General features: G+C 39.2%; 1 protein-coding gene across 4 annotated transcripts in view; it reads left to right on the plus strand.

Annotated features, from left to right (window-relative positions):
* IL1RAP (interleukin 1 receptor accessory protein) overlaps positions 1-27063 on the plus strand; it is a 129546-nt gene that overhangs the window by 49887 nt on the left and 52596 nt on the right. Inside the window, exon 3 of one of the 4 annotated variants that reach the window (XM_057738549.1) lies at positions 10339-10551. The exons of the other annotated variants lie outside the window; for them this stretch is intronic. The gene's annotated coding sequence lies outside the window, so the exon portion shown is untranslated. The remainder of the gene's footprint in view (positions 1-10338; positions 10552-27063) is intronic. 4 annotated transcript variants of the gene reach the window in all.

Raw genomic sequence — 27063 nt, forward strand, 5'->3', positions numbered from 1 at the left:
TTATTTCTAATGACAAGTGTTTATCTTACAATGATTTCACTTTATTCTAAAGATCATGTGTTTGGCCATTTCATACTGTAGAATCCAGGGTAAATAAAGGAAGGTTCCCATTGTAAATATCTTACAGTAAAGTCTGAGAGAAAGAAGAGAAAATAAGTACCAAACAAAATTGCATGAGGCAGCAGAGAACGTTAGTCCTGTAGGGTGGTATCGAGGAAGACTTCTCAAAGAACAGCTGCTCTTTTCTAGGAGAAAATATATCTCTTATTTGGGAACAGCATAGTTGAGTTCAGCTGAAGGGATGATGTGAAGGTGTTTAGAAGCCAAGCTGGAAAGGTAGGTTAGGAACAGATTGAGGAGAACAGGAATCCCTGTAGGTGAAGGGAACATTTGTGTTGAATGTATTTTAGATATAGTTGGCTTGTTTTTTTGTTTTTGTTTTTTCATTTTGTCTTTCTTCTACAAGGATCTATAATATTTTAATGTTATGCAATGGTTCTTTCAGCTTTTGGTAAAGATTCAATTTGCTGCCAGCTCCAGTGGCCTCATATTATTTGAATGTGCTTTTTGAAAAGCTCCATACTTGGATGTACTGGTGGCATTCAGCCCTGCCTCTGTTGCTCACGGCTGGTCATCCTGAACACACTTCGTGTTCTATGCAATTTAGTCCAAACATTTGGAGAATGTGTGAAGAATACAGTTTCATTTTATTCTTAGACCTAAAGGTCATTGGAATTATAACATTCACCCTGATGTCCTTTAAATGTTTCTTCTTGGGAGCAGGTATCTTCACTCTTTTTTTTTTTCAGCTGTATTGAAAGACACTGATGGTTATTTTTAAGTTACTTGTACTTCCCAAGGGTGGGTACTGAAGAGAGATTTGAGTACCACAACTTACTGGCCTGATGCTAGCCTTGCAGTTATAAACTCTCTAGAAAGGCTTCTTGTATCACAGTGATAATTCTATGTTTAGAAAAATGACCTGATTCGTTCTTCACATATGTGAGTTCAGAGAAGCCACTATTTTTGCAGGGAATATATGGGTGTATATGGTTATAAGTGACAGTATCTGGCTCATAAGACTATCTTCTCCCTTTGAATCACCTGTGTTTCTGCATCCCCCTCCCCTAACATTCGTTTCTGTCATATTGAGATGAGCTTTATAGAACCAGATGACCATCTGATTAGCAGTGACTCACTCCTGGGCCAGTTCTCACTCCTTTTATTTCACTGTTTTAAAAATTCCTTTTCTATTTAGTTGATGAACTCCTTTAGAAACGAAAATATACATCTACCCTCGAGATAACACAGTGATTGCTTTACTCTAAAATCCACTGGATGCTGCAATCACTCATTTATTTTTGAGGGACAAAGAGAAAATGGGTACATTTTATACATAATATGAGAACATCAGTCAATAACTTGAAGTACCTGCCATCCAAACCTATAAAAGCAATATACAGAATTGCCTTCTTTTGTCTTTCTCTGTTTTAGAGGCAATGGAAACAATGAAAATACAAAGTGGCTGAGAAAATGAGAGAAAAGAGACAGCATAATCACAAACTTGATAATCTAGACTTGGCTGAGTTCTGTTATTTTCATGAATTTCATTTCTCCTTCTGCCATCAGAATCAAAACTCTTAGTATAGCTTTACATTATTGGGAAATAAATACCACTTCCCTACAGTGTTTGTAGGGTCTGGAATAGTAGTTTAAGGATCTTTGCCTGTCATCGCCATGTTTTTTTTTACTTCCAAGATACTTTCATATTTTTTGAAGTACTCCTTGAGGTAGGCAGGAGTGTGCATTTTTAAAATTTTATTGGAGTATATTTGATTTACAGTGTTGTGTACAGCAAAGTGAATCAGCTATGCACATACATATATACACTCTTTTTTAGATCCTTTTCCCACATAGACCATTACAGAGTACTGAGTAGAGTGTGCATTTTGATATATACACCAAGGTACTGATGTCTGCATTTTTCCCATAACTTATATAACAGAACATTGTGTCCCCTTTAAAATTTGGGCTTTCCATGCCAGTGTGAGGGACAAACTGAAGAGTATTTGCCAACTATGCTTCCTCCAAGAAACTTATGCAGATACTCAAGAGGAAAGAAACAGAAAGAGAGGCCACCCATCAATCACTGGAGCTTTTCTACATAAATGTAGCTCTTTATTAATATACTCTTGTGGGTTTTATTTGATTCTAAATTACTTGCATTCAAGTACAACTATAGTTGAAATATAGGGCTCTATTATTGTTAAGGCAAACACAGATATACAAATTGTTGTTCCCAAGCAAATTCCCAACCATTACTTACTATTGCTTTGTTTGTCCTTTTTTACTTTGGGAAGAATCCTTTAATCGTTCACCATGAACTTGTTTGCTGTTTAAACAAACTACACCTAGCTTAAATTGATGTACCTGAGTTCATTCTGTCCTTCCCTAGATCCTTTGGGATTTCAGACGGCCCCCAAAGTCTCTTAATGAACTAATTTTTGCTTTTCAGAGAGAAAGCATTAACTTTATCCTTATATTTTCTAATTTTCTTTGGACTTCTTGATCTATCTGGTCCTCTGGGGAAAACTGAATATCTTTTATGCAAGACTTTCTGACATCCTTGGCTTGCTTCTAAATGTCTTTTCAGCAATTTTTTAAGTGTCCACTCAAGATAAAGAAAAATAAAGAGAAGGAGTGGGGGTGAGGGGAGAATAGGAAAGAAAAAGGAGAGAGGAAGAAAGAGAAGAGATAGTGAGAGAAATAGAGATGGGGGGTGGGTGGGTGAAAGGAGATACAAAGAGAAAGAGATACAGAGAGAGTCTTTCCACAGAGGGACTTTGCTGCATTTGATGCAAACCCAGGTATATACTGTTTTGGATCATTAAAAAAAAACAAAAAACAACTTTTTTAGTACCACACTTAAATACTCCCTTTTTTTAACTGAACTTTGCACTGGATGGTATCCTTTTAGAACAGTTCAGTTTTGTTTTGTATTTTACCTCTGACTTTGCTTTCTTCCTAGTTGGTTAAAATGAGATGAAACAGAAGCCTTAAGTGTTATAGAAGTTTCCTTGTACCTAGTGTACTTCTAGCCAAGAGAACCATCAGCATCTTCAGGATACTTGTATTCTGAAGGAAGTATACAACAGAGATGGAGGCGTAGAGCTGTGCATGGCTTTCGTGATACCAAAGGAGGCGGATGTGGCAGGCAAGAGTGTTCCATTCTGCACTCTGCATACATTACGATCTAGGGCAGAAACAATCTGCTGTTTGCAATCGACCCTGAGCTGTAAGTGTCTTTCCTATTAGCAATGAGTTGCTTGAGGCGCAGTAGAATCCCAACTTGTATTTAGGTCTAAGAGGAAGGTGTAGTTTTGTTTGGAGGATAATCGGAATAATTGAAATTGTGAATAGAGCAATTAGTAAATGGAAGTGTTGGAGGAGTCCCTCCCACTGCATGCGGTGTTCTTAGTGAGATGCTAAGGGGGATTTCAGGAAGAAAGTGAAGACAGGGTCTTTGTTCCTGGTTGCTTTATTCAAAGCAAGCCTTTAGTTATCTCACCTTTATTACTCTAAATATCCTGTTATTAAAAATGTTCTTCCTCTCATCTACAGTGCAGTGATAATTGGTGACTGCAAAATAGCCATGAAGCATTATACAATATCGATTTTTTTTATGACTAAAGGAAGATCATGTTACACTAAGCATGGCTTTAAATATCTTTTATTCTAATTCTCTGTGAATTGGTAATAACTCTATAGTGGGGTGTGTGTGCATAATAAAAAAGAAGAGGGTGAGGGAAATAACATTAATTGAATCAGGGAGTGGTGTGTGTGGGGGGGGTGTGTGTGTGTATTAATATAAAATATTACATACATTTCTGAACAGCTTCATAAGATAGAGATAGGTGTTTTCATCTGTCTTTACTAGTGAGGAACTCCAGATTCAGAAAAGTGAATTAAAAAGTTAAATTAACTTAACAGCTTACTATAGCTATTATTAAGTAAAACTTGTCTAGCTGATTGACTTTAAAATGCATACTATTTGCTCAATACCATGCTGCCACTGAATTCTTTATATTAAAACCCTTCACTTTCTAGATATGCCGACCAAAGCTGTCTGTCAATAATTGATGATACAAAGCACACACATTTGAGAGGAAACATTCAACCAATTAAAAAAATGAAGAGCATAGGATGTGATTTTTCATGTTGCAAATACTATTTCAAATTGATTTGTTCCAGGCTTCCTGAAACATACACAGTGCACTACAATTGCGTATATTCAGAGAACATACATTTTTCAAAGGTTATAAAAATTTTCTAAAGGGAAGTAGTTCTTAATGAGATTGCAGATGGATGAAGGAACAGTGGTTCAGTGCAGATGCAGTGGGTTTGAGTGGAATGGGAAGCTGTTAACTTTAGTATGTGGCAAGGTTGCTTTGGCATAATTCATTTGGCTTCCCGTGTGGCTAATTCAGAGATATTAACTGTAACTCCCTGTCTTTTCCTTCTTACTCAACTACAGAGGCTCTGTTCCTCCTCCTAGGTGTCTAGGGACTTGGTAAATGATGTTTACATGTGGCTCAGACATTTTTTTGCTACTCAGCAGTGTATAGCTTTAGAAAATTATTTTCAGTCAAAAAGTGCCAGGTTTTTTTTTGTTTGTTTGTTTTGTTTTGTTTTGTTTTCTGCTAGCCTTTGGCAGTGATTGGGTGTGGATTTTGAAATTTAATGGTGGATTCACACCAACACTCCAAGTTGCATTTTATTTATATTCTGGAATGTTTTCTTTTTTTCAGAAACTGTCACTTTGTGTGTGTGTGTCTGTATGTGTGTTGGAGGACAGAGGGAACGAAGTACCCACTGAACTGAGACGATGCCTTGAGGCTGACACATGAGGCAGGCAGCACCATATAATCAGTGGATCAGTTTCTTATAAGTAACTTACAGGGTGCGATCGGGATTGGGTGGACACGTATTCAGAAGCATTCTCAGCTGCTCTCTACAGCACCAAAGGGCCACAGGGGCAATTTCATAGTTAACCTAGGGTATGGAGGTAGGTCCTTGGAAACAGGACATGCATTCCTAAGTCAAAATTCATGAATGGGGTAACTAGTCTTGTGGGTGCCGGGAATTTGTCAGTAAAGGTTTTCATCACTGTATGGGGACTCACAGAGCATAGAGACCACGTGATCCTAATAATTATGAAGCAATATCTATTCACTACAAAGCCCTTGATGGCAGAGAAGTGACTCACTGTACAGTACAGTTCTGAGTAGGGTCAGCGAAGGACAGGAGAAACTGTAAGGGCCAGGGTGGCGTCAGTCATGCTAACAGCCGAACCCTGGCGCAGTAAAACTGCGAAAATAACCGTTATCTGTATTTAGCAAGGGGCAACAGTTTGGACAGGAGGCGTTATCCCCAATCCACACCCAGTGTGAACTCTCCAGAATCACAGTCCTGAACAAGTCAGGTTCAATGCACAAGTCCTCTTCAATCCCAGGGAATTCTGTGTTTTCATAGGCTAGTTATCCATTTTAAAGCATGCAAGACTTTTATCACAGAAGGATAAGTATTCCCCTCCTATTTTGAAAATGTACCTTTGTGATGCAGTAAAAACAGGTCAAAGATCTATATGACGTCCACATCTAGGGAAGCTGGTCCTTCATGACTAAGATGTGGAACCCAGCTCAGCATATGTCTCCTGGGCACCTATTAATATGCAACACTTTGTACCACAGGGAATGTAAAGAAGATTAAAACACTTTGCATTCATTCAGAGTCCATCAGTATGTGCTACCCACTGTGCAGCCTGTATTTATCGGTAAATCAAGACAGAAATGATATCTGCCCTCATGGAGTTTAGTCTTGGGGAGGGTGTAGGACAGAAGAAAATAAGTAAATAGACACATTTTTTAAAAGTTCTGTGAAGATTATCTATAGGGCATTATCCTGATGGCAAATAATAGGACAATACTCCCATTGTTGGGTAGTGGAAAAGATCTATTTGAGAGGATGACATACTCCACTGAGAACTGAAGGAAAGAAAGGACCAGCATGCAAACAGAGAAGGCAGTGGATGGCATGTGTGAAGGCCCTGAGCCATAAGGATGATGATGCCAGTGTGGCCGGAGCGTCAAGTCCTGGGGGAGCTTTCAAATATACAGTTCAGTGTTATTAACTATTGCTCCCATGCTATACATTATATCCCATGACTCACTCATTTTATAACTAGAAGTTTGTGCCTTTTGACTCCCTTACCCATTTCACCCACCCCTCCATCTCCCACCTTTGGCAACCACCAGTCTGTTCTCTGTATCTGTAGGCTCGGGTTTTTCTTTATTTTATTTTTTTAGATTCCACATATAAGTGAGATCATATGGTGTTTGTCTTTGACTTATTTCCCTTAGCGTCATGCCCTCAGGGTTCTTCCATGTTGTCACTGTGGCAATCATTTCACAAGGTACACAAATATGAAATCATTATGCTGGATGCCTGAAACTAACATAATGTTATATGCCAGTTATACCTCAATAAAAACTATTTTTAAAATTCACAAAAAAGAAAAAGAAAAAAGAAAAGAACTCTGGGGGAAGGGGCCTGAGATGAGGAGGAAGCGGTGGTCAGGGTCCAGGGCCTATTACAGGTGTTATTGCATTTACCTTCGCTGCCACAAAAGGTCATTGAAAGGACTTGAGCAGGTCTCTGACGTTATCTAGTTATTGAATGTTCATGCTTCCTACCACGTCAGAAATAGATTGGAGAAGATTTCAATGTCTCTCAGTATGGTGGACAAGGTCCCCTAAACAACCCTTTTCCTGTAAAGCGGCTGGAAATACTGCATTTAAAAATAAATGTCTTTTAAAATGAATTGCTGAGCTGGTAAGAAATTCTCAGAGGACAAAATTGAAGTAAAAACGGGAATCCAGAAAAGAAAGGAAGCCAGCTCCGCAGCTGGCGGGTACCCAAGGTAGCATCCAGAGTCAGTGGAAAAAGATGTATTTAAATGCTACAGCATTTGGATAAGTTCTATAAAAATAAAGTTAAATTCTCACCTTACCCCAAACAAATCTCCATTGAACTAAATACTTAAATGTAAAAAAATAAATTAAACCCTAAAAGTACTAGAAGAAAATATATGTAAGTGTTTTTATAATGTTGAGATAGAGAAAGCCTTTCTACGAGGGTAAGTCGAAAATTATCCGCACTCTGGCTGTAGAATTTATAAAAGTTTTAATATAACTGGAGTGTGGATAATTTTTGACTCACCCTCGTAGATATATCAACAAGGGTAGGGGCCATTAAAGAAAATTTGATGTATTTGACTACATAAAGATTGACAAAATTAGTGGAGCATCAAAATATTTTAAGTTAAAGGACGAATGAAAACGGGAAGATATAGGTATGTGGCAAATGGTTAATGTCATTACAACACAAGGAGCTCTTGCACACAAAAGAAACCCTTCCAATATAAAGTATACTCTTTGAAAAAATGAGAAAAGGTTAACTGAAAGTTCAGACAGTGCAAGAAGAGAAAAGCAAATTGATCATACTAAAAAGAAGCTCAAGTTCATGAGTAGGAAGATAGATGCAAATTAAACCAACAATGAGATGTCATTTTTCACCCCATTATATTAGCCACAATTAAGGAGAACAGTCCTACCTAGCATTAGACAGGACATGGTGATCTACTGACCAGGTGGGGTGTTCTCATACCGTGTGGGGCAGAGTGGCCCTTGAATAGGCTTTGTGAAGGGTACCTTGACTGTTTCAAAGACACCAAAGTGCCTCCCATTGACCTTGTAATGAGCCTTGCACACATATATCCTAAAGAAATAATCAAAGAAATGCATCAAGATGTATTCACAACTTTATTTTTCATACAGTTGTTCAAATAGTTAACACTGGACAAAACAACGTAAATATCCATTGATAGAGGAGGATTCCTAAAAAAATAAATACTATTGAGTCTTTAATATATAATATAAATTTATATTTGTTGATAAGGAAATGAGTTTATGATAGATATTTCTGTTTAAAAACAGGTACCATACAGCAATTTTTAAAGTGTGAAACCTTTAAAAATAGTGGCAGTTGTTTGCTGAAGCTGGATTTCAGTGGCTTATGAGAGCCATTTGTTCAGTTTTCAGGAATTATGTGAACCAGCTATTAAATCATTGGTAGTTTGAAATTGGCCTTGGTGAGCATACTCACCCTATGGAAATTAATAAACAGATGCTACAAATCAACCCCCGCCCCGCCCCAACCCTGGTTTACCTCACACCGCTGTGTGCATGTGTGTGTAATTACATACATGTGCACATATAGAAAGCCTTTGGTAGAATACACCCAAATCTTAACAGTAATTATCTTTAGAAAGTGGAATTATATTTGAGTTTTTTTCCACCCTTTAAACATACTTCTGTATCTTCTGAATATATTGCAATCTAATTATATGTATAACTAGAAATAAAGAGTAACAATTTTTGGAAGTAAGGAAGAATGAAGACCTGAACCTTTGGAGTGCTTGGGACGGTAAGCAAGAGGCAATTGTGAGATATTGTTGCTTCAACATTGGCTCTTTGTTTCTGTCTTTAAAGTAAGATGTTAATAACGTCCATAATAGAGATAATTTCAGCATTATGAAATGACCTTGGTAGATTACCACATTTGGAGATTTGTGAGAGAAGTTTGTTCAATTTTCAGGAAATTATGTGAACCAGCTATTAAATCACTGAGAGTTTGGAACTGGCCTTGGTGAGAGTATTTACCCTATGGAATTTAATAAACAGATGCTACAAATCTGCCCCCTTCCCACCCCAGTTATAATGAATTTCCTGCATTATAACTGTGGCTAGTATTTGTCTATTTGTTAGATATGTAATGTCAGGAAGATGAAAATAGCCACCCAAACTTTAGGAAGTTGAAATCAGTGAATCCTCGCTTCTCCACTTCAAAGTTTTCCAATACTGGATACTCAGCCCCAAAAGTAGGTATATACCTTAATTCTTGCCTGTCTTAGCTGCTCATGTAAACATTTCTATTGATTATAGACATTTTTCTTTTCCTTCCGTTTTTTTAAGAGATCAGTACTACACGGATACTATACTCAGCCAACTGCCAATATTTCAGTATCTGTAGACATGGTCATACATGTGTTAAACAAAGGAGTACTTCTTCCCTCATCTGTCAGCATGCCTTCATTTCTCTATGCAGTAAACACATATACTATTAGGCTTATAGTATGTGCCAGATACAGTTCACGTGATCGTTATATCAACTAATCATTATAATGGTGAATGACATCAGTCACTTAGTATTTTATAGTTTAAAAAGGCTTGCATTATATGATCATCGAAAAACAGTAAATTATATCATTATTCCTGTTTTACAGGTTAGGGAACAGAGACTTGGAGAGACTAGGTGACTTAGCCATTGTCATAAAACTGTAACCAGAAAAGCCAGGACACCAGTCCTTGTCTTCTACTCCTAGCCTATTATCGTTTAACCTACTATACCCAGGGATTCCAAACTTTTCATTACTAAGGACATTATTTATTTTACATTTTTTCTAAACACTCCATGGTTGAAAGCAGTAGCAACCATTATGTTAGCTTCTCAGCCATCTCTACCTCTAAGTTAAGGACACACTCATCATCTGAAATAGAAACGCTGTATCCATTAGCTGCTAACCCACATCCCTTCTTCCCCCTTCCCTCAATCCTAGGCAACCGCTAATCTACTTTCTCCATAGATTTGTCTATTCTGGACATTTCCTAGGAATGGAATCATATATAGCTTTTGTGACTGGCTTAGAATAATGTTTTCACGTAGTGTTTCCAAGGTGCATCCATGTGGTAGCAGGCTCGGTCCTTCACTGCCTTCTATTGATGAACAGTTTCGTTGTTTATCCTTTCATCATCGATGGGCATTTGGATCATTTTTACTTTTTATCTATTATGAATAATGCTACTGTGAACATTCGTATACAAGTTTTGTATGGACGTAAGTTTTCATTTCTCTTGGGTGTATACCTAAAGGTGGAATTGCTGGGTCATATCGGAACTCTATGTGTAACATTTTGAAGAACTGAGAAAGTATTTTCCACAGTGGCTGTGCCATTGTCAGTGTCTTTTCAAGTATGGAATAGCAGATGAGTCTCTGGTTGTGTATACCAGAGCCACTTTCCAGAATGGTTCCCGAAGGTTGAATACATTGCATCAAAAAAGAAGAGATCATATTGAATTCAGAGGTCTTTCCAGGACTCACCCCCCTAATCTGTAATCTAGGAGAGGAACATTTGAGCATTTCCTTTTTTTTTTTTGTTAGTGGAGCGAATTTAAATCGCAGTGCTATGGAAGCTCAGGAGATGTCCTGGGTCAGAGAATGCCCTGGATAATTCAAGTCAAATCTTGGCTCCGTGTGACTGTCTTTACAAAATGAAGATAATAATATTGGCCTTACCTGTCTTGTGGAGTTATGCTGGAGATCCAATGAGATAATATACTTCAAAGATTTTCTGTAACCAACAAAAGCAAGTAGGTAAGCAGAGACGCAGTTGAATGAACTTGAAATGAACTGACACCACGCACTTGGCATCTGGGTAACCACCAACCGGATTCCTGTATTATGAGATTAAGACTGAGATTTTTTTCTTGATTTCTAAAAATGTTAACAAACTTACTCATTTGTTTTATTTCATAGTATGTTCAAAACTGTTTTAAAATTGTAATGCCATCATTAACAATACAAATACAAAATGAGGTTTAAAATTTTATGTTTTTGCCTTTAGAACATATCCCACTCAAACTGTACAGTCAGAGGACTATGTTTAAGAGCTCTTAAAATAAATATGTCCCCTGTGTGGTTACATTGCTAAAAAAAGAAAAAAAGAGATTGAGATTTTTGCATTCGAAGGTGGCTGCCCACAAGAATCCACATTTCTAAATGCAGTTAGACTCTTGTCGAGAAGGAATTTCATTTGCTCCAGATGTTTATTTATTTACCAATTTTCTAAGAATTAAAAGGCAGATAGTAGCCTACTCTTCACAACCAGTTGCTTGAAAACCAATCTGTGGTTCTATGATTCTCTGCCACCTATTTGGCTTTGATGACTGTAAATTATTTGAGATTTGTATTATTTTTCAATATAGTGGCATTCATTGAATACTGATTTATGGAGACAATTGGATGAGCTCGGCATTTGCTAAGCATTAGGATACAATGGTGAACAAATAGGCCCTGTTACTATCTTAATGCTGTCTTACAATCTCCTGTGTTTTATGTCTCAGTGTCTTGGGGTTCCTGTTATTCACCATGACCCATGTATGGAAATGTTACTGTGTTTGCTTTAAAAATGAAGAATAAAGTAAGAGGTGAAATTTAGGCTCTCAAAATGTATGAATGAGAAATAACACAAGAAACAGAAACTATTTTGATACTGTGCTTCAGCTCTGTTGCTACTTTCCTTGGGTGACCTTAGGTAAGTTCCTTAACCTTTTGAACTCTGGGTTTCCTCATCTGTAAAATTGTTAAGTTGCTTCTGATTCTAGCCCTTTGAGATTCCCTAATTGAAACTGTAAGTTTGCAGTCCAAGAGCCTCTGAACTGAGTTGCCTTTCTTTCTCTTTGCACTTCTCCTCAGTCCACCTCAGTTCTTTCATGTGGCTTTGACCACACCTCTTCGTCTTAACTCTCGTTCTAGTCCGAGGCACGCCATCTCACTCTTGGACTTTTCTGCATTAGCTTTGTAACTGGCTCTTCCTCCTCACTCTTACTCCCTGCAGTCCATTCTTCCCATGGCAATCACCACTATCTATTTAAAATGGTAAATCAGGGAGTCCAGTGGTTGGGACTCTGTGCTTCCGCTGCAGGGGTCGAGGGTTCGATCCCCGGGTCGGGGAACTAGGACCCCACATGCTGCTCATGGCCAAAAAATAAAATAAAATTGTAAATTAAATCCTGTATGTCCTCTGATGAAAATCCTGGAAGTGTTTCCCATTATTTTTAGGATATAATTTCAATGCCTTCCATACGGCCCTGTGTACTAAGGTGTCCAACCTGTTGCCTCAGTCTTGTTGTATTTCACTTTCTTGATCCTGGCAATGAAGCTTCCTGAGATTCTTTCAGATGTTCTCATCCATCGAGTGTTTCCTTTCTACTCTAAGGCTTTCACACACTCTCCTCTTGACTTTGCCCCTCACGCCTTCGCTCTACAGCAGTCAGCTCAGAAGTCAATTCTTCAGTGAACCTCCTTCCCTTCCCTCCAGACATTCAGGCTCCGTTAAGATCCCTGTCATGTCTCTTTCATATTGCCCTGTAATTTTTTTTCATGATACCCATTCCAACAGCAACTGTTATTAATTGTATAATTACTTGCTTAAGTATCTAGTTAATTAGTTATTTGATATCCATCACCTTCTCTGAAAGGAAATCTCCATGTGGACAGACACAATTTTATTTACCACTGTATCTTTTAAAGCCCAGCAGAAGGCTTTGCACTTATTAGCTACTCAGTAAATACTCAGTGAAGGAATGAATGGATATAGTAAATGCCTAATGTTTCATTTTTTACCTCAGCTGTGGGATTATTTTGTGGGGGACAGCATGGCGTGTATATTAGGGAGTTCTGAGGAAGTGTAGACTTTTACTTCTATGCAGTTCATGATCTCTGTGTTTACAGTGTGCTGGGTACCATGCTGGGTAATAAGGACCAGAGCTCTGCCTTTGGGCTCACAATCTAGCAGGGGATCAGTCATAACCTTAAATAATGATTGTGCATTGTTCAATGTTACATGTGAGATCCAGCGACACTGCTGTTGTGGTTTAGAAGTGAGAGAAAGGTGAGAGTAACCAGTTATATCAAGAGAGGCAGTGTCCAGGTTAGATGGTGGAGGAGTCTTATGATTTGACTACTTGGAGATGGGTAAGAGAAGGCCGTGCAGAGTGGGCCCATAACTGAATTCTTGCCCCCTGCCAGTTATTACAAGCAGATCAAATCTCTAATCAAGAGGCTGGAATTACTTGGATCAATTTTTACTCTACACAACTCTTGACCTTTTTTAAAAAAATGTTATTGAAATATAGTTGATTTACAATGTTGTGTTAGTTCAGGTGTACAGCAAAGTGATTCAGTTATACATGTATATATATATCTCTCCACTTTTTTTTAGATTCTGTTCCCATATAGGCACTCTTGACCTTTTAAAATATATATTTATTTTTTAATTAACTCCATTTACATATAATCAAATTCAGTTTTTTATGTGAAATATATGAATTTTGGCAAATACATATGGCCACATAATGACCACAGCAATTAAGACATAGAAAAGTTCCATTACCCTCCCTCAAGCTGACAGTGTGCTGTCAGCTTCCCCCACTCCAAGCCCCTAGCCAATCGCCAATCTGTTTTCTGTTTCTATAATTTTGCCTTTTCAGAATTTTATATAGATGGAATCATATGAGACCTGGCTCTTTTCACTTAGTGTGATGTGTATGAGAAGTATCCATGTGGTCAAGCCTATCAGAAATGCATTCTTTATTGCTGAGTAGTATTCCATTGGAAAGGTAATACCATGGTTTGTTTATTCATCACCAGGTTGACATTCATTTGGCTGCTTCAAGGTTTTGGCAGGGATGATGAAGTCTGCTATAAATATCTGTGTATAGGTTTTTGCTTGAACATGAGTTTTCATTTCTCTTTGGTGAATACCTAGAACTAATATTGCTAGATTGTACTGTAAGTATAGCTTTAACTTAAAAGGAAAATGTCAAACTGTTTTCTAAAGCGATTTACTTCATTTTGCATTTCCATCAGCAACAAATGAGAGTTCCAGCTATTGCATATCCTTGTTAACATGTGGTATTTTCCACTTTAAAAAATTTAACCATTCTAATAGGTGTGTAGTAGTATCCTGAGTAATTTCTAATTGGCATTTATCTAATGACTAATCATTTGGGGCATCTTTTCATATGCTTATTGACTCTTTGTATATCTTCTTTGATAAACTGTCTGTTGAAATCTTTTATCCCTTTTTAAATTATTTGTTTTCTTATTGAATTTTGACAGTTCTTTATGTATCCTGGGTATGTCATTTATCAGATGTGTACATTTAAATATTTTTTTTTTCTCATCTGTGGCTTGTACTTTGCTAACCTTTCATTTTTCCAGTTATTTTTCAAGTCCTATTCCTCGGCCTGACATTGAATCTACCACTCTTCTCTTTGTCACCCTGCATGTTTACAGCAATTCTTGGCTTTTTTGGCACAGTGGCGGTGGGGAGGGGTATGAAGATAAAAGGACAGTTGTCCTGTTAACAAGGAAACTTCAGGTACTTGGAAAGAGAGTCTAGTTATCCAGTCGTCTATAACCCATGGGCTGATGTTCTGAGTATCATAAGGAATGCATAGACAGCTATACTACAGAGCATTGCCGTTCACGGAGGTTTCTGGTTATTAAGATATTTTGAGCACAGAGTCTACAAGAGAGAAGCAATAAAGGTTCTGGATAATTAAGTTCCAGAAACTGTCATAAAGTGGCTGCCTCCTCTACAGCCCCATGTATGATCCGTCATGATAAGGGGTTGGGGGATGGAGAAGGAACAGACACTGTCTTTCTCATCTTGATAAATCACAGTCCTCTGACCCAACACTTGTGGAGCAAGAAGGCCACCTCAGAAGCCATCAGCTTCACTCCCTCCCCATCCTCTGAGCTCAGGTTACTGTAATTGTCTCTTTTGTCCTCATTTGCGGTGTGTGGAAGTACAAGCAGAGATAACAAATGGATAAAGAAATTCTATTCTTGACACATGTGGAGGTGCATGTGTGTGTGAACCATCAGACAGCCTCAGGGAGCACAAGCGTCTCTCCCAATCCAGTCTTCATCTCTGCTGGAGTTACCATTAATATGTGTCACTCATAATTCAGAGTTCCTTACCCGGTATAACCCTAGTCTCCCACTCTTATGCTCAGCGTAACCATCCCACATCCTGTACTCCAGCCCCAGCTGACTTACAGACTACTTATGGATCCCTCGCCCTCTCTGCCTTACTTACAATGTTCCATCAGCCCAGACTCCTCCCTCTGTATCTGTCAGTGCACATGTTATTCATTTTTCAGGCTTCAATCAGATGCTATCTCTATGGTGAAGGCGTCATTGAACTCCCCACCCTCCCCCGCCGTCAGAATTAAGAGCTCCTTCTGCCCTCTTATGACATGTTGCATCTTTTTCTTTTTAGCACTTACTGTGTTTTGCTCTGCATTGAGATTAATTATTTGCCTGTCTGCCCTCACTAGATAGTGAGACCTCTGAGAGCAGAAACCATGTCTTCCCTGTGTCTGTATCCCCCACTGGAGCCGGTTATAAACTGTTACATGTAGTAGGTTCTTACTGGGGGTTTATTGATTGAAAGGCATGGCCTAACCCACAGATCCCCTTGCTTTGTGACCCAGACAGAAGAGGTGTCTGCGTGGCTGATCGTTGTAACTGGAGGTGACAGGGTGATCTGATGCGTTCTAAGCAAATGCAGGCTTGTTTCCTTATTGGCTGTGATTATGCTCTCCTGTCTAGAATAAGAAAAGGGTGATTTGATTTTGAGTAATAAGCAACCCAGTTCTAACTGTGTACCTTAAATGCCTTCCATGGTTCTGCTTAAGGTGATTTTCTACCAGCATGAAATGTTCTCCTTCCCAGACAGTTGATGGAGGAGCTGAGTCATGCCTGACTATACTTAATAAGACAGAGGCAGCTAATGCCCGAGGGAGCTGCCTTCGAGGACAAACTGACTTTTCTGACTCCTCTGCTTTTTAAAAGTGGGTATTGGGAGAGAAAGTTGAGCCTGAAGATAGCTTCAGGGTCTCCACTGGAAACAAGACTACATGATGACACGCTCTCATTCAGACAGATGCGATCTGTCCCACTGCCTCTTGGCTGTGATATGTGCCTTCTGATGCTGGAAACTGCTAATCGCGGATTTTATGCTCCTTATTAAAGAGACCCACTCAGTTTGTTCCACTTTCTAATCACAAGTGCCCACCCACTCTCATTCTTGTCCCTGAAAAACTGGCTTGATTTTACACTTTTAAGATTTGGGCTAGAAAACACTGTCGAAGTTAGCATTGATTATAAACCCATCACATTCTAGAGATGGAAAGGGTTAGAGATCGTCTGGTTTTACCTCCTTGTGTTATACATGAAACAATGAAATCCAAGAAAAAAGGAAAGTTACTTGGCCACAATCATGGTGAAATTTTAGACTCTGGAATGAGGCGGATCTGTGTTAGAACCCTTCTTGCTCACTTCCTTGCTGTTGTTAAATGATAAACTGAGGCATATTAAAATTTTTTAATTTTAAGAGTTTGAGTAAAAATCGATGCAAATTGGGCAGCATCAAACTAGATGTAGTTAGGAGCACTCCACAGAAGGGAGCCAGGGGCAAGACTTCTATAGAGAAGAGGTGGAAGCAAGACAATGAAAACATTTGATTGGCTATAGCTTAAGTGGTTGCATTAGTTGAGAAAGTCCAGTTGGCTGTTTGTGAGTGACTGTCCTTAAGTTTCAGTCTTCTTGATCTTGAAGCATTTCAGGCTTAGGTTTTGGTTTGCTTAGATAGGCTTCCAAGACATTACAACCACCTTAGTCGAATGGCCTCCTTGTTTAATTAATTTAACACTGTGTAATCCTGCAGATACTCTTGTACTTATCTAAGGCTCCTGTTCCTCATTTGTTAAATGGGGACAATAATAAAACCATCTGAAAGAGTTGTTATGAGAATTAAAAGAGGTAATAAATGTAAAGCACTTAATACCTGGCATATGGAAAGTGTTCAATATTATGTGGCCGTAGTGGTAATTATTTTAATAATGGTGGTCTCACTGGCAGACTTAGTGCAAGAAATCAGGTCTCCTGATCCTATGTTGTTATTCTCCATAAAGAATACTACTAGATATACTTCATAAACTATATTAATGGCAAAGAAGTTTAAAGATATCTGTCTGAAAATGAATTTCTGTAGTCAAAGAAAAGTCTCGGTAGTTAGTTTGCTATAAGACAGAAAGAGCATGGTTTAAAATGCTTGTTAACATAAAGATTCAATGTGAATGGAGTATTTGAGGGAAGATTGTGTGTAACCTACAAATTAGAAACCAAAGGCCTGAGTATGATACCAGAGAGTCTTAGAGGACCAGTGGAGAGCAGACTGGTTCTGGAATCAGAAAACTGTACTGCCCAATAACACTGTGAGCTTCTTCCCATGTCACTCTCTGAGCCTTTCTTTCCAAACCCCCAAACGTGGCAACAACCCCTGTCTCTGTGATCAAAGAATATAATGTGTCTGAAACTGTCGTGTAAAGTGTAAATTATTATGGACTCTTAACAATTACAAGTTTAAAATCCTTGAATGGGTATGGTAGGCAGAAGAAGGCACTGATTCCTGAGTAATAAGTTTGGGACATTTTACTAGCTTAAAGAATATGGAAATAAAAAGTCCTTTCTAATCAACCACCTCCATTATCACTTTCTCCACCAGGCAGGGAACCACTGGGAGGCTAAAAGTACCCAGAGAAGACTGTCCTGGACTTGACAGTTTTGCCTTGGGATGTATACCTTGCCTAGACACACACACACACACACACACACACACACACACACACAAAACAGATATATACATGGACAGTTAAAGTTGTATGCTGAAGCTCCTAAAAGGCTTCTTGGTATGACTGCAGACCCTTTTCCTGCTCTAGCACCTATTTCTCTTATTTTCATTTTTTTACTTTATAGTAATTATTTGCTTTTTTTCAGTATCAGAACATTGGCATATATCCCCTCGTGAGTGTCAGTGGAGAATGTGTGTACCATGTGAAAGAAGGCTGATAATAGTAGGGTTATTAGCTAAGAGCTTCTGCATTTGATTTCTTTGGAGTGTTTGCTTTTGCTTCCTGTATTGAAAATTTACTCTCCTGTTTTGCTTCCTATGTTTCAAGAGCTCTGGCGTTCAGAAAAGTTGGTTTGTATTTTCTGCTTTCTCTTCAGCAATAAATATGTAAGAGGCAAATGTTCTCAACCCTATAGTGAGTCAAGAAGTTGAGCATAAAAATAGCATAAAAATGCAACCTTTGATATACCAGGAGAAAAGAAAAACAGAGACTGATGTAAGTGTGGGGTAAACTCTCTTTTGTGATTGTTTTTCTAGGCAGAAGTCATGTGCGATATGGGGCAAATAACTAGGAATCTGGAAGGTTCCATCCTGCCTCTGGTCATAACCCAGTCTTTCCCTCAGGCATTCCTTCACCACTCTGGTCTCAGCGCCAAATTAGCACAATGTGTCCTGGAGCTGGATGATTTGTAAGGCCCCTTTCCAGCGCCAATGTGTAGTGGCTTTCTCAGATGCATCGTGGATTCCAGGTGGCTTAAACATTCAGAAACTTGGACCATGATTCAATCTTGGCATTTATCTACCCAAGACCTTGCTTTTTCCCCTTGGGAGCTGACACTGTTCTCTAGTTGAGGGACCACTGAAAGCCCAACCACTCGGAACCCCTACCTCATGAATTCTTCCTAATCAGCCCATCATCATCCCCTGCCAGACATTTCCCAGACCCCATTTCTAGTGCTCAGCTTTTGTTGTTCGCTTCACCTGATTTTCTCTCAGAATCTTTTGTTTTCTGCTTGTCACTACCAGCCTTCAAGGAAAATCTACGTTTGACACGTTATTAAAATTGAATGAGACGGCACTGGCATTTCACAGGTGATGCCTCTCTTAAATGCACTGGCAGGATCGTAGCCTGTGTCTCTTCCTCTGGCAGGTGATGAAAATCTCAAACACACTTTTACTCCAGGCTGTTTCCTGAGAGTTCCTGGGGAGGTTGCTGGCAAGGCTCACAAAATGCTCTTTTCTTTGTTTTTTTGTTTTTTTTGTTTGACTGTGTAGTTGTTTGTAGAATATGGTTGCAAATCTTGAGGCATGGGAATCACATAGCTTTTAATTGAAAGTTGAAGGCCCCCGATGGACTTTCACTGAACAAGCCTCCCTGACTCTCCAACTGGGATGTGAGATGTGGGAATGGAGGGTACAGAGACACCCTGAGTATGTGGAGGGCTTTAAATTTTCATCATGGGGAAAAGTGATTACTTGGTTTTCTTTACTAATTAAGAAGGCAGTTTATGCTTGGCCTGCTTTCTGCATTTTAGGACTCATATCTTAATTTCGGATTTTTCTCTCTCCTGGCTCTGGTAAAATGCAATAAAAACTCAAAAGCATAATAATTTTTCCGCTATCTTTCCAAGTCTTAATTCCCTCATACAATTTAACATCGTAATTGTGGCTAAAATGTATTCTGTTCCTCCTGTGCACCCAAGCATGTGGTATTTTCATGTGTGATCCCTTTTACCCCATCAACAGTTCTGCGAGTGCTGACATTAGCTTCATATTTTGCTTCATGGATTATTACATATGCGGAAGCTGGGGTGCAGGATCTTTCCTTCCAAGTGCCATACCTGTGGGCAGCATTGCCACCTACTTTAATATCAGCCTCAAGGATAAGACCCATATATCAACTTCTTCACCTGCAGAATAAAAGGGAGGAGAATAGGGTGGCTTGATCACATAGAACAGACATAGAGTTACCTCCTGTGCTCCACTGTTACTGTTCTCTGTTTCAGTCTTCCTGGATTTTCTTTTTCTTTGCCCATTTTGACCTCTGTTTTGAAGGAGAATATGCTGTTGTACTGTGTACATTCCCAGTACCCACTGTGCAGATGTGTATTTCACTGGAAGGATGGAGTAGAAAGAACGTGACATTTGGATTGGAAAGAAGTGATTCTACCCTTGCCATGCATGAGCTCTATGCCATTCATCAAGTCAGCTCTCTGGGCTTAGTTACCCCATTTGTAAAATGAGAAGATTGTTCTACATGTTTTAAAAACTCCCTTGTAGTCTCACACCCTTAAACACTGTGTTAGAGGCGAGTCCCCGTAGGTTAAATGATAACAACATCTGTTGGGCCATGCGTAGTTTGAAATTGTCCATACTCAGTATGGAATCAAGAAAGGGAGGAATATGATATTAAGAACAGTGAGGGCTACTGAGCAGCTTTCTGTTAAACACAGTAAAAAACATTGTCTCTTTAGTCTTCAAACCAGCTTTCTTTGACATGTAGGAATATTTACTTACTTGCACATACTCACATGGGTAGCAAGTAGCAGGATAAGGATTTGAACTGGGGTTGTCAGACTCCAGAGACCCCACAGGAGACATAACCATGGTGGTCCCTCCCCACCTCTATCATATATTGTTAGCTCATCTCTCAGACCTGTCTTTTATCCTCTCTTAGCTTCATTCACCTCATCTGTGAAATGGGGGTATTACCAGCTACTCTACTGGAACAGAACACTATGACCAGATCTAAGACCCGTGTGTTCTGAGATTCTATGATGATGGCCCAAATACCTTTACTTCCAATGCCGAGGGTCTGTTTCTTGAATGGAAATTTGAAGGCAGGGACCATGTTTTTTGCTACCTTTTGTTTATATCTCCTAGCACTCATAGGACCCTGAGTAAATATTGCACGATAATGAAAATAGAGAGAGTGAAAGCTGCTTGATTATAATATGAGAATAGTAATTGGATATTTACATCTTAATCATGGATTAGAAAAAAATTGCTTGGGGATAAAAAACATAAAAACCAGCTAATGACTGCTTAGAGTTTCCCTAGCACACCATGTCACACCTGACAGAAGCCAGTGTATTTATTGTCACGACAGCCCTGCAAGGAAAATCATTCCCTTCAGCCACATGAGGATGCTCATTATAGTAATTTTTTTAAAGAAAATAATGGAACCATGGAACAGAGGCAGCACACCCATAATCCATTCTTTAGCCTGCTAACCCCTGCTGCTACTTTGATGAGAGAAGCGGAGCCTTTTCTGGGCGGCTATTAGATGATACCGTTCCACGTCCCTCCTTCTTGTGCACAGCAGCAGGAAGGGTGGTGGTTGGACTTTTCTTGGACATTTACTCATGATGATGAAGGGTCTGTTGGTGCTCCAAAAACCAGTTGGGAAGTGACTTGATGGAGACCAAGAGTGAGCCCGGAGACCTTCAGCAGCTCCTCTAGACCTGAGAACTGTAAACATTTCTAGAGCACACGGGGTTTCCTCTCAAGTCCTATGCCACAGGGAAAACTTTGTAGAAAATGACATTCATGTTCACATACTAAGAGAGGAACAGCCACATGGCAGGACTGAACAAAAATTAAACTGTTCAGAGACCCCTAGAGTGCTGGTCCTGTAACAATAATTAGACTTTGAAAGATCTCAACTCTAAGTCATCCTTCAGATGACTTGACTTTGTAACTTTAAGTATCATCTACTTTAGTATGTGTTTTGGATTTAAACTTCATAGGTTTGGTTGTTTTCATCTGTGAGGGTTCATTGTCCCTTTTTACCTCTTCTTATTTTTATTTTCATGTTTGCATGGTAATGACTTTCTCTTTTTTTTTTTTTAATTGTAAGGCCTACCATTTCTAATTGATATAGAATAACAGCCTTTAGGTCAGCGCAAAGGTAAGTGCCCAGTGTCACAGAGAGGAGTTGTACACTATCTGGAATAAAACTTGTTCTATCAACAAACCCTAACAACCTGTGAAAAACTGAAGCTGTAACTTGTGGATCTTCAGCCTCCCCCAACCCACTTTCTGAATTTGGCATTCTTTCCTTATCTAGCAAATCTTATCATCCGCTCAGAGCTAGTTCTTATATTTTTCAAATTAATCAAGAAACCTCCCTTCTTTGGTGGGAGTAAGGTATGTCTAATTATCTGGTCCAGGAAAGCCATCTGCCAGTTTTTAGCTCAGGATTGATGAACAGTACAAGCAGCCTAAGGATGTCTGATGGATGCTCACAGCTTTCCTCCCCCACCAGGAACTTCTCTCTCTCCTTTTGATGGCTTAGTTGACAACTCTTAAATTTCAGCAACATTTTCTAGGCCTTTGAGTAGTTCTCCTCTGAATAAAAACTAAGTTTTAATCATCTTTTTCCCACTGAAATCACACTCTAGGAAATGTAGTTTGTAGATTTTTTGTTTGTTTGTTTTGAAAACTGATGGTTTATTAAAAGGACACCGCTAGAAAAATATCTGGATGGTTTTAATATTTTTTCCACTGAGGAACAAAAAGGAATATATTTTTCAATGTAAATATTAATCAAAAACCTAGACTCATGGGGTGGATAAAACCTCGGAAATAGTTCGCAACCCACTTGTTATAAGAGATGAAGTAAGATATGGTTATCAATTAGGATGATGATCAACTGTGAATAAGGAAACTCAAAATAAATGAATACTTCCCCAGTGTTGATGTGCACAGGAATCACCTGGCAGCTTGTTAAACTGTAGATTCTGATTTGGTGGGTCTGGATGGGGGCCTGGAAGTCTGCAGTTCTGACAAGCTCCCAAGGGATGCTAATGATGACAGTGGGTCATGGACCACACTCTCCGTAGGAAGGATATTAAAAAATACATATTTCCTAGGTAAAATCTAGAGGTAGAAAATTCAAGGCTGATAAGCCAGCTGCGTACTTTATTCAAGGTCCCATCTCCACTCAGTTTCACAGTCCTCCATCTTTAGGGTGTGGCCTTCATTCTTCTAGTCCGTAAGGTAGCTTCAACTATCACATCCATGTTCCCAGCAGCAAGATGGAAGGAATGGGATGGTAGCAAGAGCACAGGAAACATTGGATATGCCAGTGTTTCTCAAGGAAAGTTTCTGGAATCTACCACATGACAATTGCAAACATATCCCATTGCCCAGAATTTAGTCATCTGACTATAGCCAGGTGAGAGGAGAGCTGAAGAATATAGCCTTTTTCTGAATGGCTATGTGCCCAACTGAGAATTCCCATACACTAGAAGAAGAGTATGGGGGCGTGGTATATGGGATACATTAAATAGTCTCTGCCATAGACCTAGAGAGCGGAAATCATTTTCCAAAGGTCACGTATAGAATGGCAGTCCACAGATTAATTGTAACTTGTAAGTGCAGAGAACTGTATAGGTTCTATGATACTTCATATCCTATGCTCATTCTGTTTCCATAACTACTCTGTACTATTCTACTCTTCATGTTTTGGATGTGGAAACTGAGGCTTATAATAATCAAGAGACTTACCCTGAGTATCTTCTTTAAACTTTCATACTCCTGACTCTCTTCTCTCCCTCACTCCCTCATTCCTGATCCCTGTTACCAGGTTCAGTGCTTTCCTTTGTTCCATTGGCTTATCACCTTCCAATGTACTCTATATTTTTCTTATTTAGCATGTTGATTATTTTCAGTCTCCGTGTGTTAGAAGGTGAGCGCTGTGAGACCTTTGTTTTGCTCCCCAGTGAATACTGAGTACCTGCTTTAGTACTTGGCACATGCTAGGCTGCTCAGTACATATTTTTTAAATGAATCCGTAAAGTCCGTGGGCATTAAAGCCTGCCTTTGAATCCTGTCTGTTATCCCCAATCCTAGTGCTCTATGTTCTGTACCACATGCCTCCTCTCTCAGGGTTCCTGCTAAGTCTTTGTCCTGGCAGCCTCAGAAACTCACCCACACTTAATTTGTTGATTTACTTTTTGTCTTCACGTCAGCCATTCAGTGCGGCTACCCAGCCTAACCAGTCGGCTCACACCTTGGAGTCTCTGAATTGCAGACCCAGGCTAGTGTTTCCTGAGGAGCCAGGTATACCATTAGAAAAACAAAACTAATCAAAGCCAGCCCTTCCATTAGACTTAGTCTCTGCCTTCAGGCTTAGCTAAGACTACTAGAATGTGCTGATGGGTGTTTTTAAGGTGACTTCATCCACGTCGGTTTCTAAGATGGGATATTAAAAGGGCCTGGTTCTCATCTCAACCTAATCTCAGGACTACCCTCTCTACCTGCACCCTGTATAAACTATACTATACTAATCTATACTATACGAATATAGCGACTATAATCCTGCCTAGAAGCCTGTTTTAACAGCTGGTTCCACCGTAGGTCTTCCAATATTTAAAACTTCTCCTCTTTTTTTTCCTGTACCTGAGCTTCTTGAGTTCTTACAGCTGCATGTCTTTCTACCATAGTACCCAACACAGCAGGTCTTCAGTAAATATTTAATAAATACAAATATATGAGTAGCTTTCCTGTGGGAAATATCTTGCTTTGAATGTGTAAATATAGCTTTGGGACAAGCCTCTCAGATCTACATTCAGGCGGCTTTTATTTGTGCTACCACTCAGGCAAAAATAAGTCAATTAATCTCTCTGTCTTCGTTTCCTGGCATGTAATGTGGGAATGGGCATGAAAGCCCAAGAGGGTGTTGTGAGATTAATTAGTTAAAATGTATACCCTGCTATAGAAATGCTAATTGCTGTCAGGAGCGTGGGTTGGATTTTCCAGTGGCTTGGCTTTGCAATGGCTTTGCACATTTCCATTAGCCCTCTGTGCCACCAAGCCCCGGCCTTAAGAAATCCTTTGGCTGAGGGAAATGATGACTTTGTAGTTCTCCCATGGTGAGGGGCCAATTTAGAGAGGACTTCCACTGTGGAGTAAACTGGTTAAGAAGGGGCATTTTAAACAGAAAAGTAATTCGCTGTGCCAGTAATTCGCTAAATTCCCTTTGCTGTTATTAGAGACAAACCTGTTTGCATAACAGCCTTTCCCCCAGTCTTTTCTTCAGCTGCTGCCTGCAGTGAATCATATAATTAATTTGGTATTACATGACACTTCCGCCCGTTGCCATAGATTTTATTTTTATTTGTTCATTGAATAATTTAAAAAGCGCTAACAAAATGCCCTCAGGTGGCTGTCTAGAGAAAGTTAAAAAACTCACAGCACTAATCTCAAGTGGGCAAAGAAAAAATGCAATAATAATAATATCATTTTTACTGATGTTTACAAATACTAATATGTGTGTTTTGGGTCCCTATTATAAAGGAGTCTGATTCACTTTATAGATATATTCATTTGGCCCATGAAACATTCTGTAAGGGTGATAGGTAGCGAGTTTAATGATATCTTTTTCCCTTGACACTTTATTGCATTTAATTTGGTTGAAAAGATTTTAAGTCCATGGAAGAAGCCAAAAATCTTGGTGGATCTGTATTTAAATTTTAGTATGTAAGGGTCTTTAACATATGCTATTTTAAAAACAATCCTTGTCTGCTCTTGATTTATTGTTGTGTTATGAAAGGAAAATTCTGGCTTCCTTTATTAGTCAATGCTAGTCCCTGTAACAAATTATGTCCCCCAAATCTCAGTGGCTTAAACAATAGAGATTTGGTTTAACACAGTCACAGCTCTTTGAAAGTGAGTTGGCTTTCCTGAGAAGCTCTGCTTTGACCAATGGCAGGAATACAGGCTCCTTCCATCTTGTGGTGCTGCACGTTTCAAAAATTTCTGGTCTTCAAGGACTCCCTGGGAGGGAAAGAGAAAGCACCAAAGGTTATGCTGGGAGTTTCAAGTTGTACAGCATTTCCAGCCACATGCATTGGCCAGAACCAAATCACATGGCCCCAACCCAATTGCTAAGGATGTGTACGTTTCATATGGGCCAAGGAAGACAAAACAGGGGTAATGAACATTTCGCCAGGCTCTGCCACAATCTTCCCCAGCAATCACCAAAATTCCATTTCATACTTCTTCCTAAATTCATCTGCTTGAGTTCATGTTTGCGGTTGTTATGTCATACTAGTTCTCTTTCTCCATCTCCCTTTTCACAATTAGCATTCTCCCACTTTACAAAAGAGCATCTGTCTTGTTATTAATTATTGTTCAGGGCCATAAAGACTTTCCAGGGCCAGAGTAACAATTTATATCATTGGTGTCAGAAAGTCTCCTTTAATCAAAGTAACATTAACCCCCAGAAGGGCTTCCTCCTTCTCTCCAATTTGCCAGTGTTCCTGTTAAAAGGAAGCCGTGATATCAGAACTGTGTTCTACTGACCCAAGTTGGGGTGATCTGAATTGAGATCTATCGTTGAGTGGGGCTGCAAGAAGAACGATACTTTTCATTTCATAGTCTTGCCTCTAAAATCATTCAGATTTGAGCAAAGAGTTTAGAGCTCTTGAGAGAGAGGCCTTTAGGAAGAGCATAAAGAATATATTTATGAAATGTAGAAGGCAGTAGTATCTTATTTCATCCAGACAACAAGCTTAATACAGTGCAGTTCTAGACTCCATCAGCTGCCAGCTGTCTCTCTCTTTCTCTTTCAAACTATACCTTATAATTCAAGTGAATGAATGTCATGCCAATGCATATTAATACAATTTTTGCAATTACAGAAAAGAAATCAATACTTTTTTCTCACAGAAAGTAGCTATGATTAGAATGGTTTGACACTGAGAGGGACTTTGCTGATTGTATCACATGGTGGATATTTTCTGCCTTTCCCCTTCCTTCCTTCATTTTTTTCTAATTAATATTTTAGTTATTCTCAAAGTAAGTCATGCACAAAGGTTTTTTAAGGCCAGTATATTAAAAGGGGGACCAAAATAACTGTATTCTTTTTTTTTTAAACTCTTTATTGGAATATATTTGCTTTACACTCTTGTACCCGTCTCTGAGGTACACCAAAGTGAATCAGCTGCATCTACACACATATCCCCATATCCCCTCCCTCCCGTGACTCCCCCCCACCCTCCCCGTCCTGGCCCTCCAAGGCATCTCCCATGAAGTTGATCTCCTTTTGTTATACAGCAACTTCCCACTAGCTATCTATTTTACAGCTGGTAGTGTAAATATGTCTATGCTACTCTCTCACCTCGTCCCAACTTCCCCTTCGCCCCTCACCCCAGCCCCGTGTCCTCAAGTCCATTCTCTACTTCTGTATCTCCACTCTTGCCTGTCACTGGTTTCATCAGTACCATTTCTTCAGATTCCAAAAAATGTGTTAGCATACAGTATTTGTTTTTCTCTTTCTGGCTTACTTCACTCTGTATGACAGACTCTAGGTCTATCCACCTCATGACATATAGTTCAATTTCATTCCTTTTTATGGCTGAGTAATATTCCATTGTATATATGCGCCACATCTT

Source organism: Hippopotamus amphibius, chromosome 6 (genome assembly GCF_030028045.1).
Source record: "Hippopotamus amphibius kiboko isolate mHipAmp2 chromosome 6, mHipAmp2.hap2, whole genome shotgun sequence".
Lineage (NCBI taxonomy): Eukaryota > Metazoa > Chordata > Mammalia > Artiodactyla > Hippopotamidae > Hippopotamus > Hippopotamus amphibius.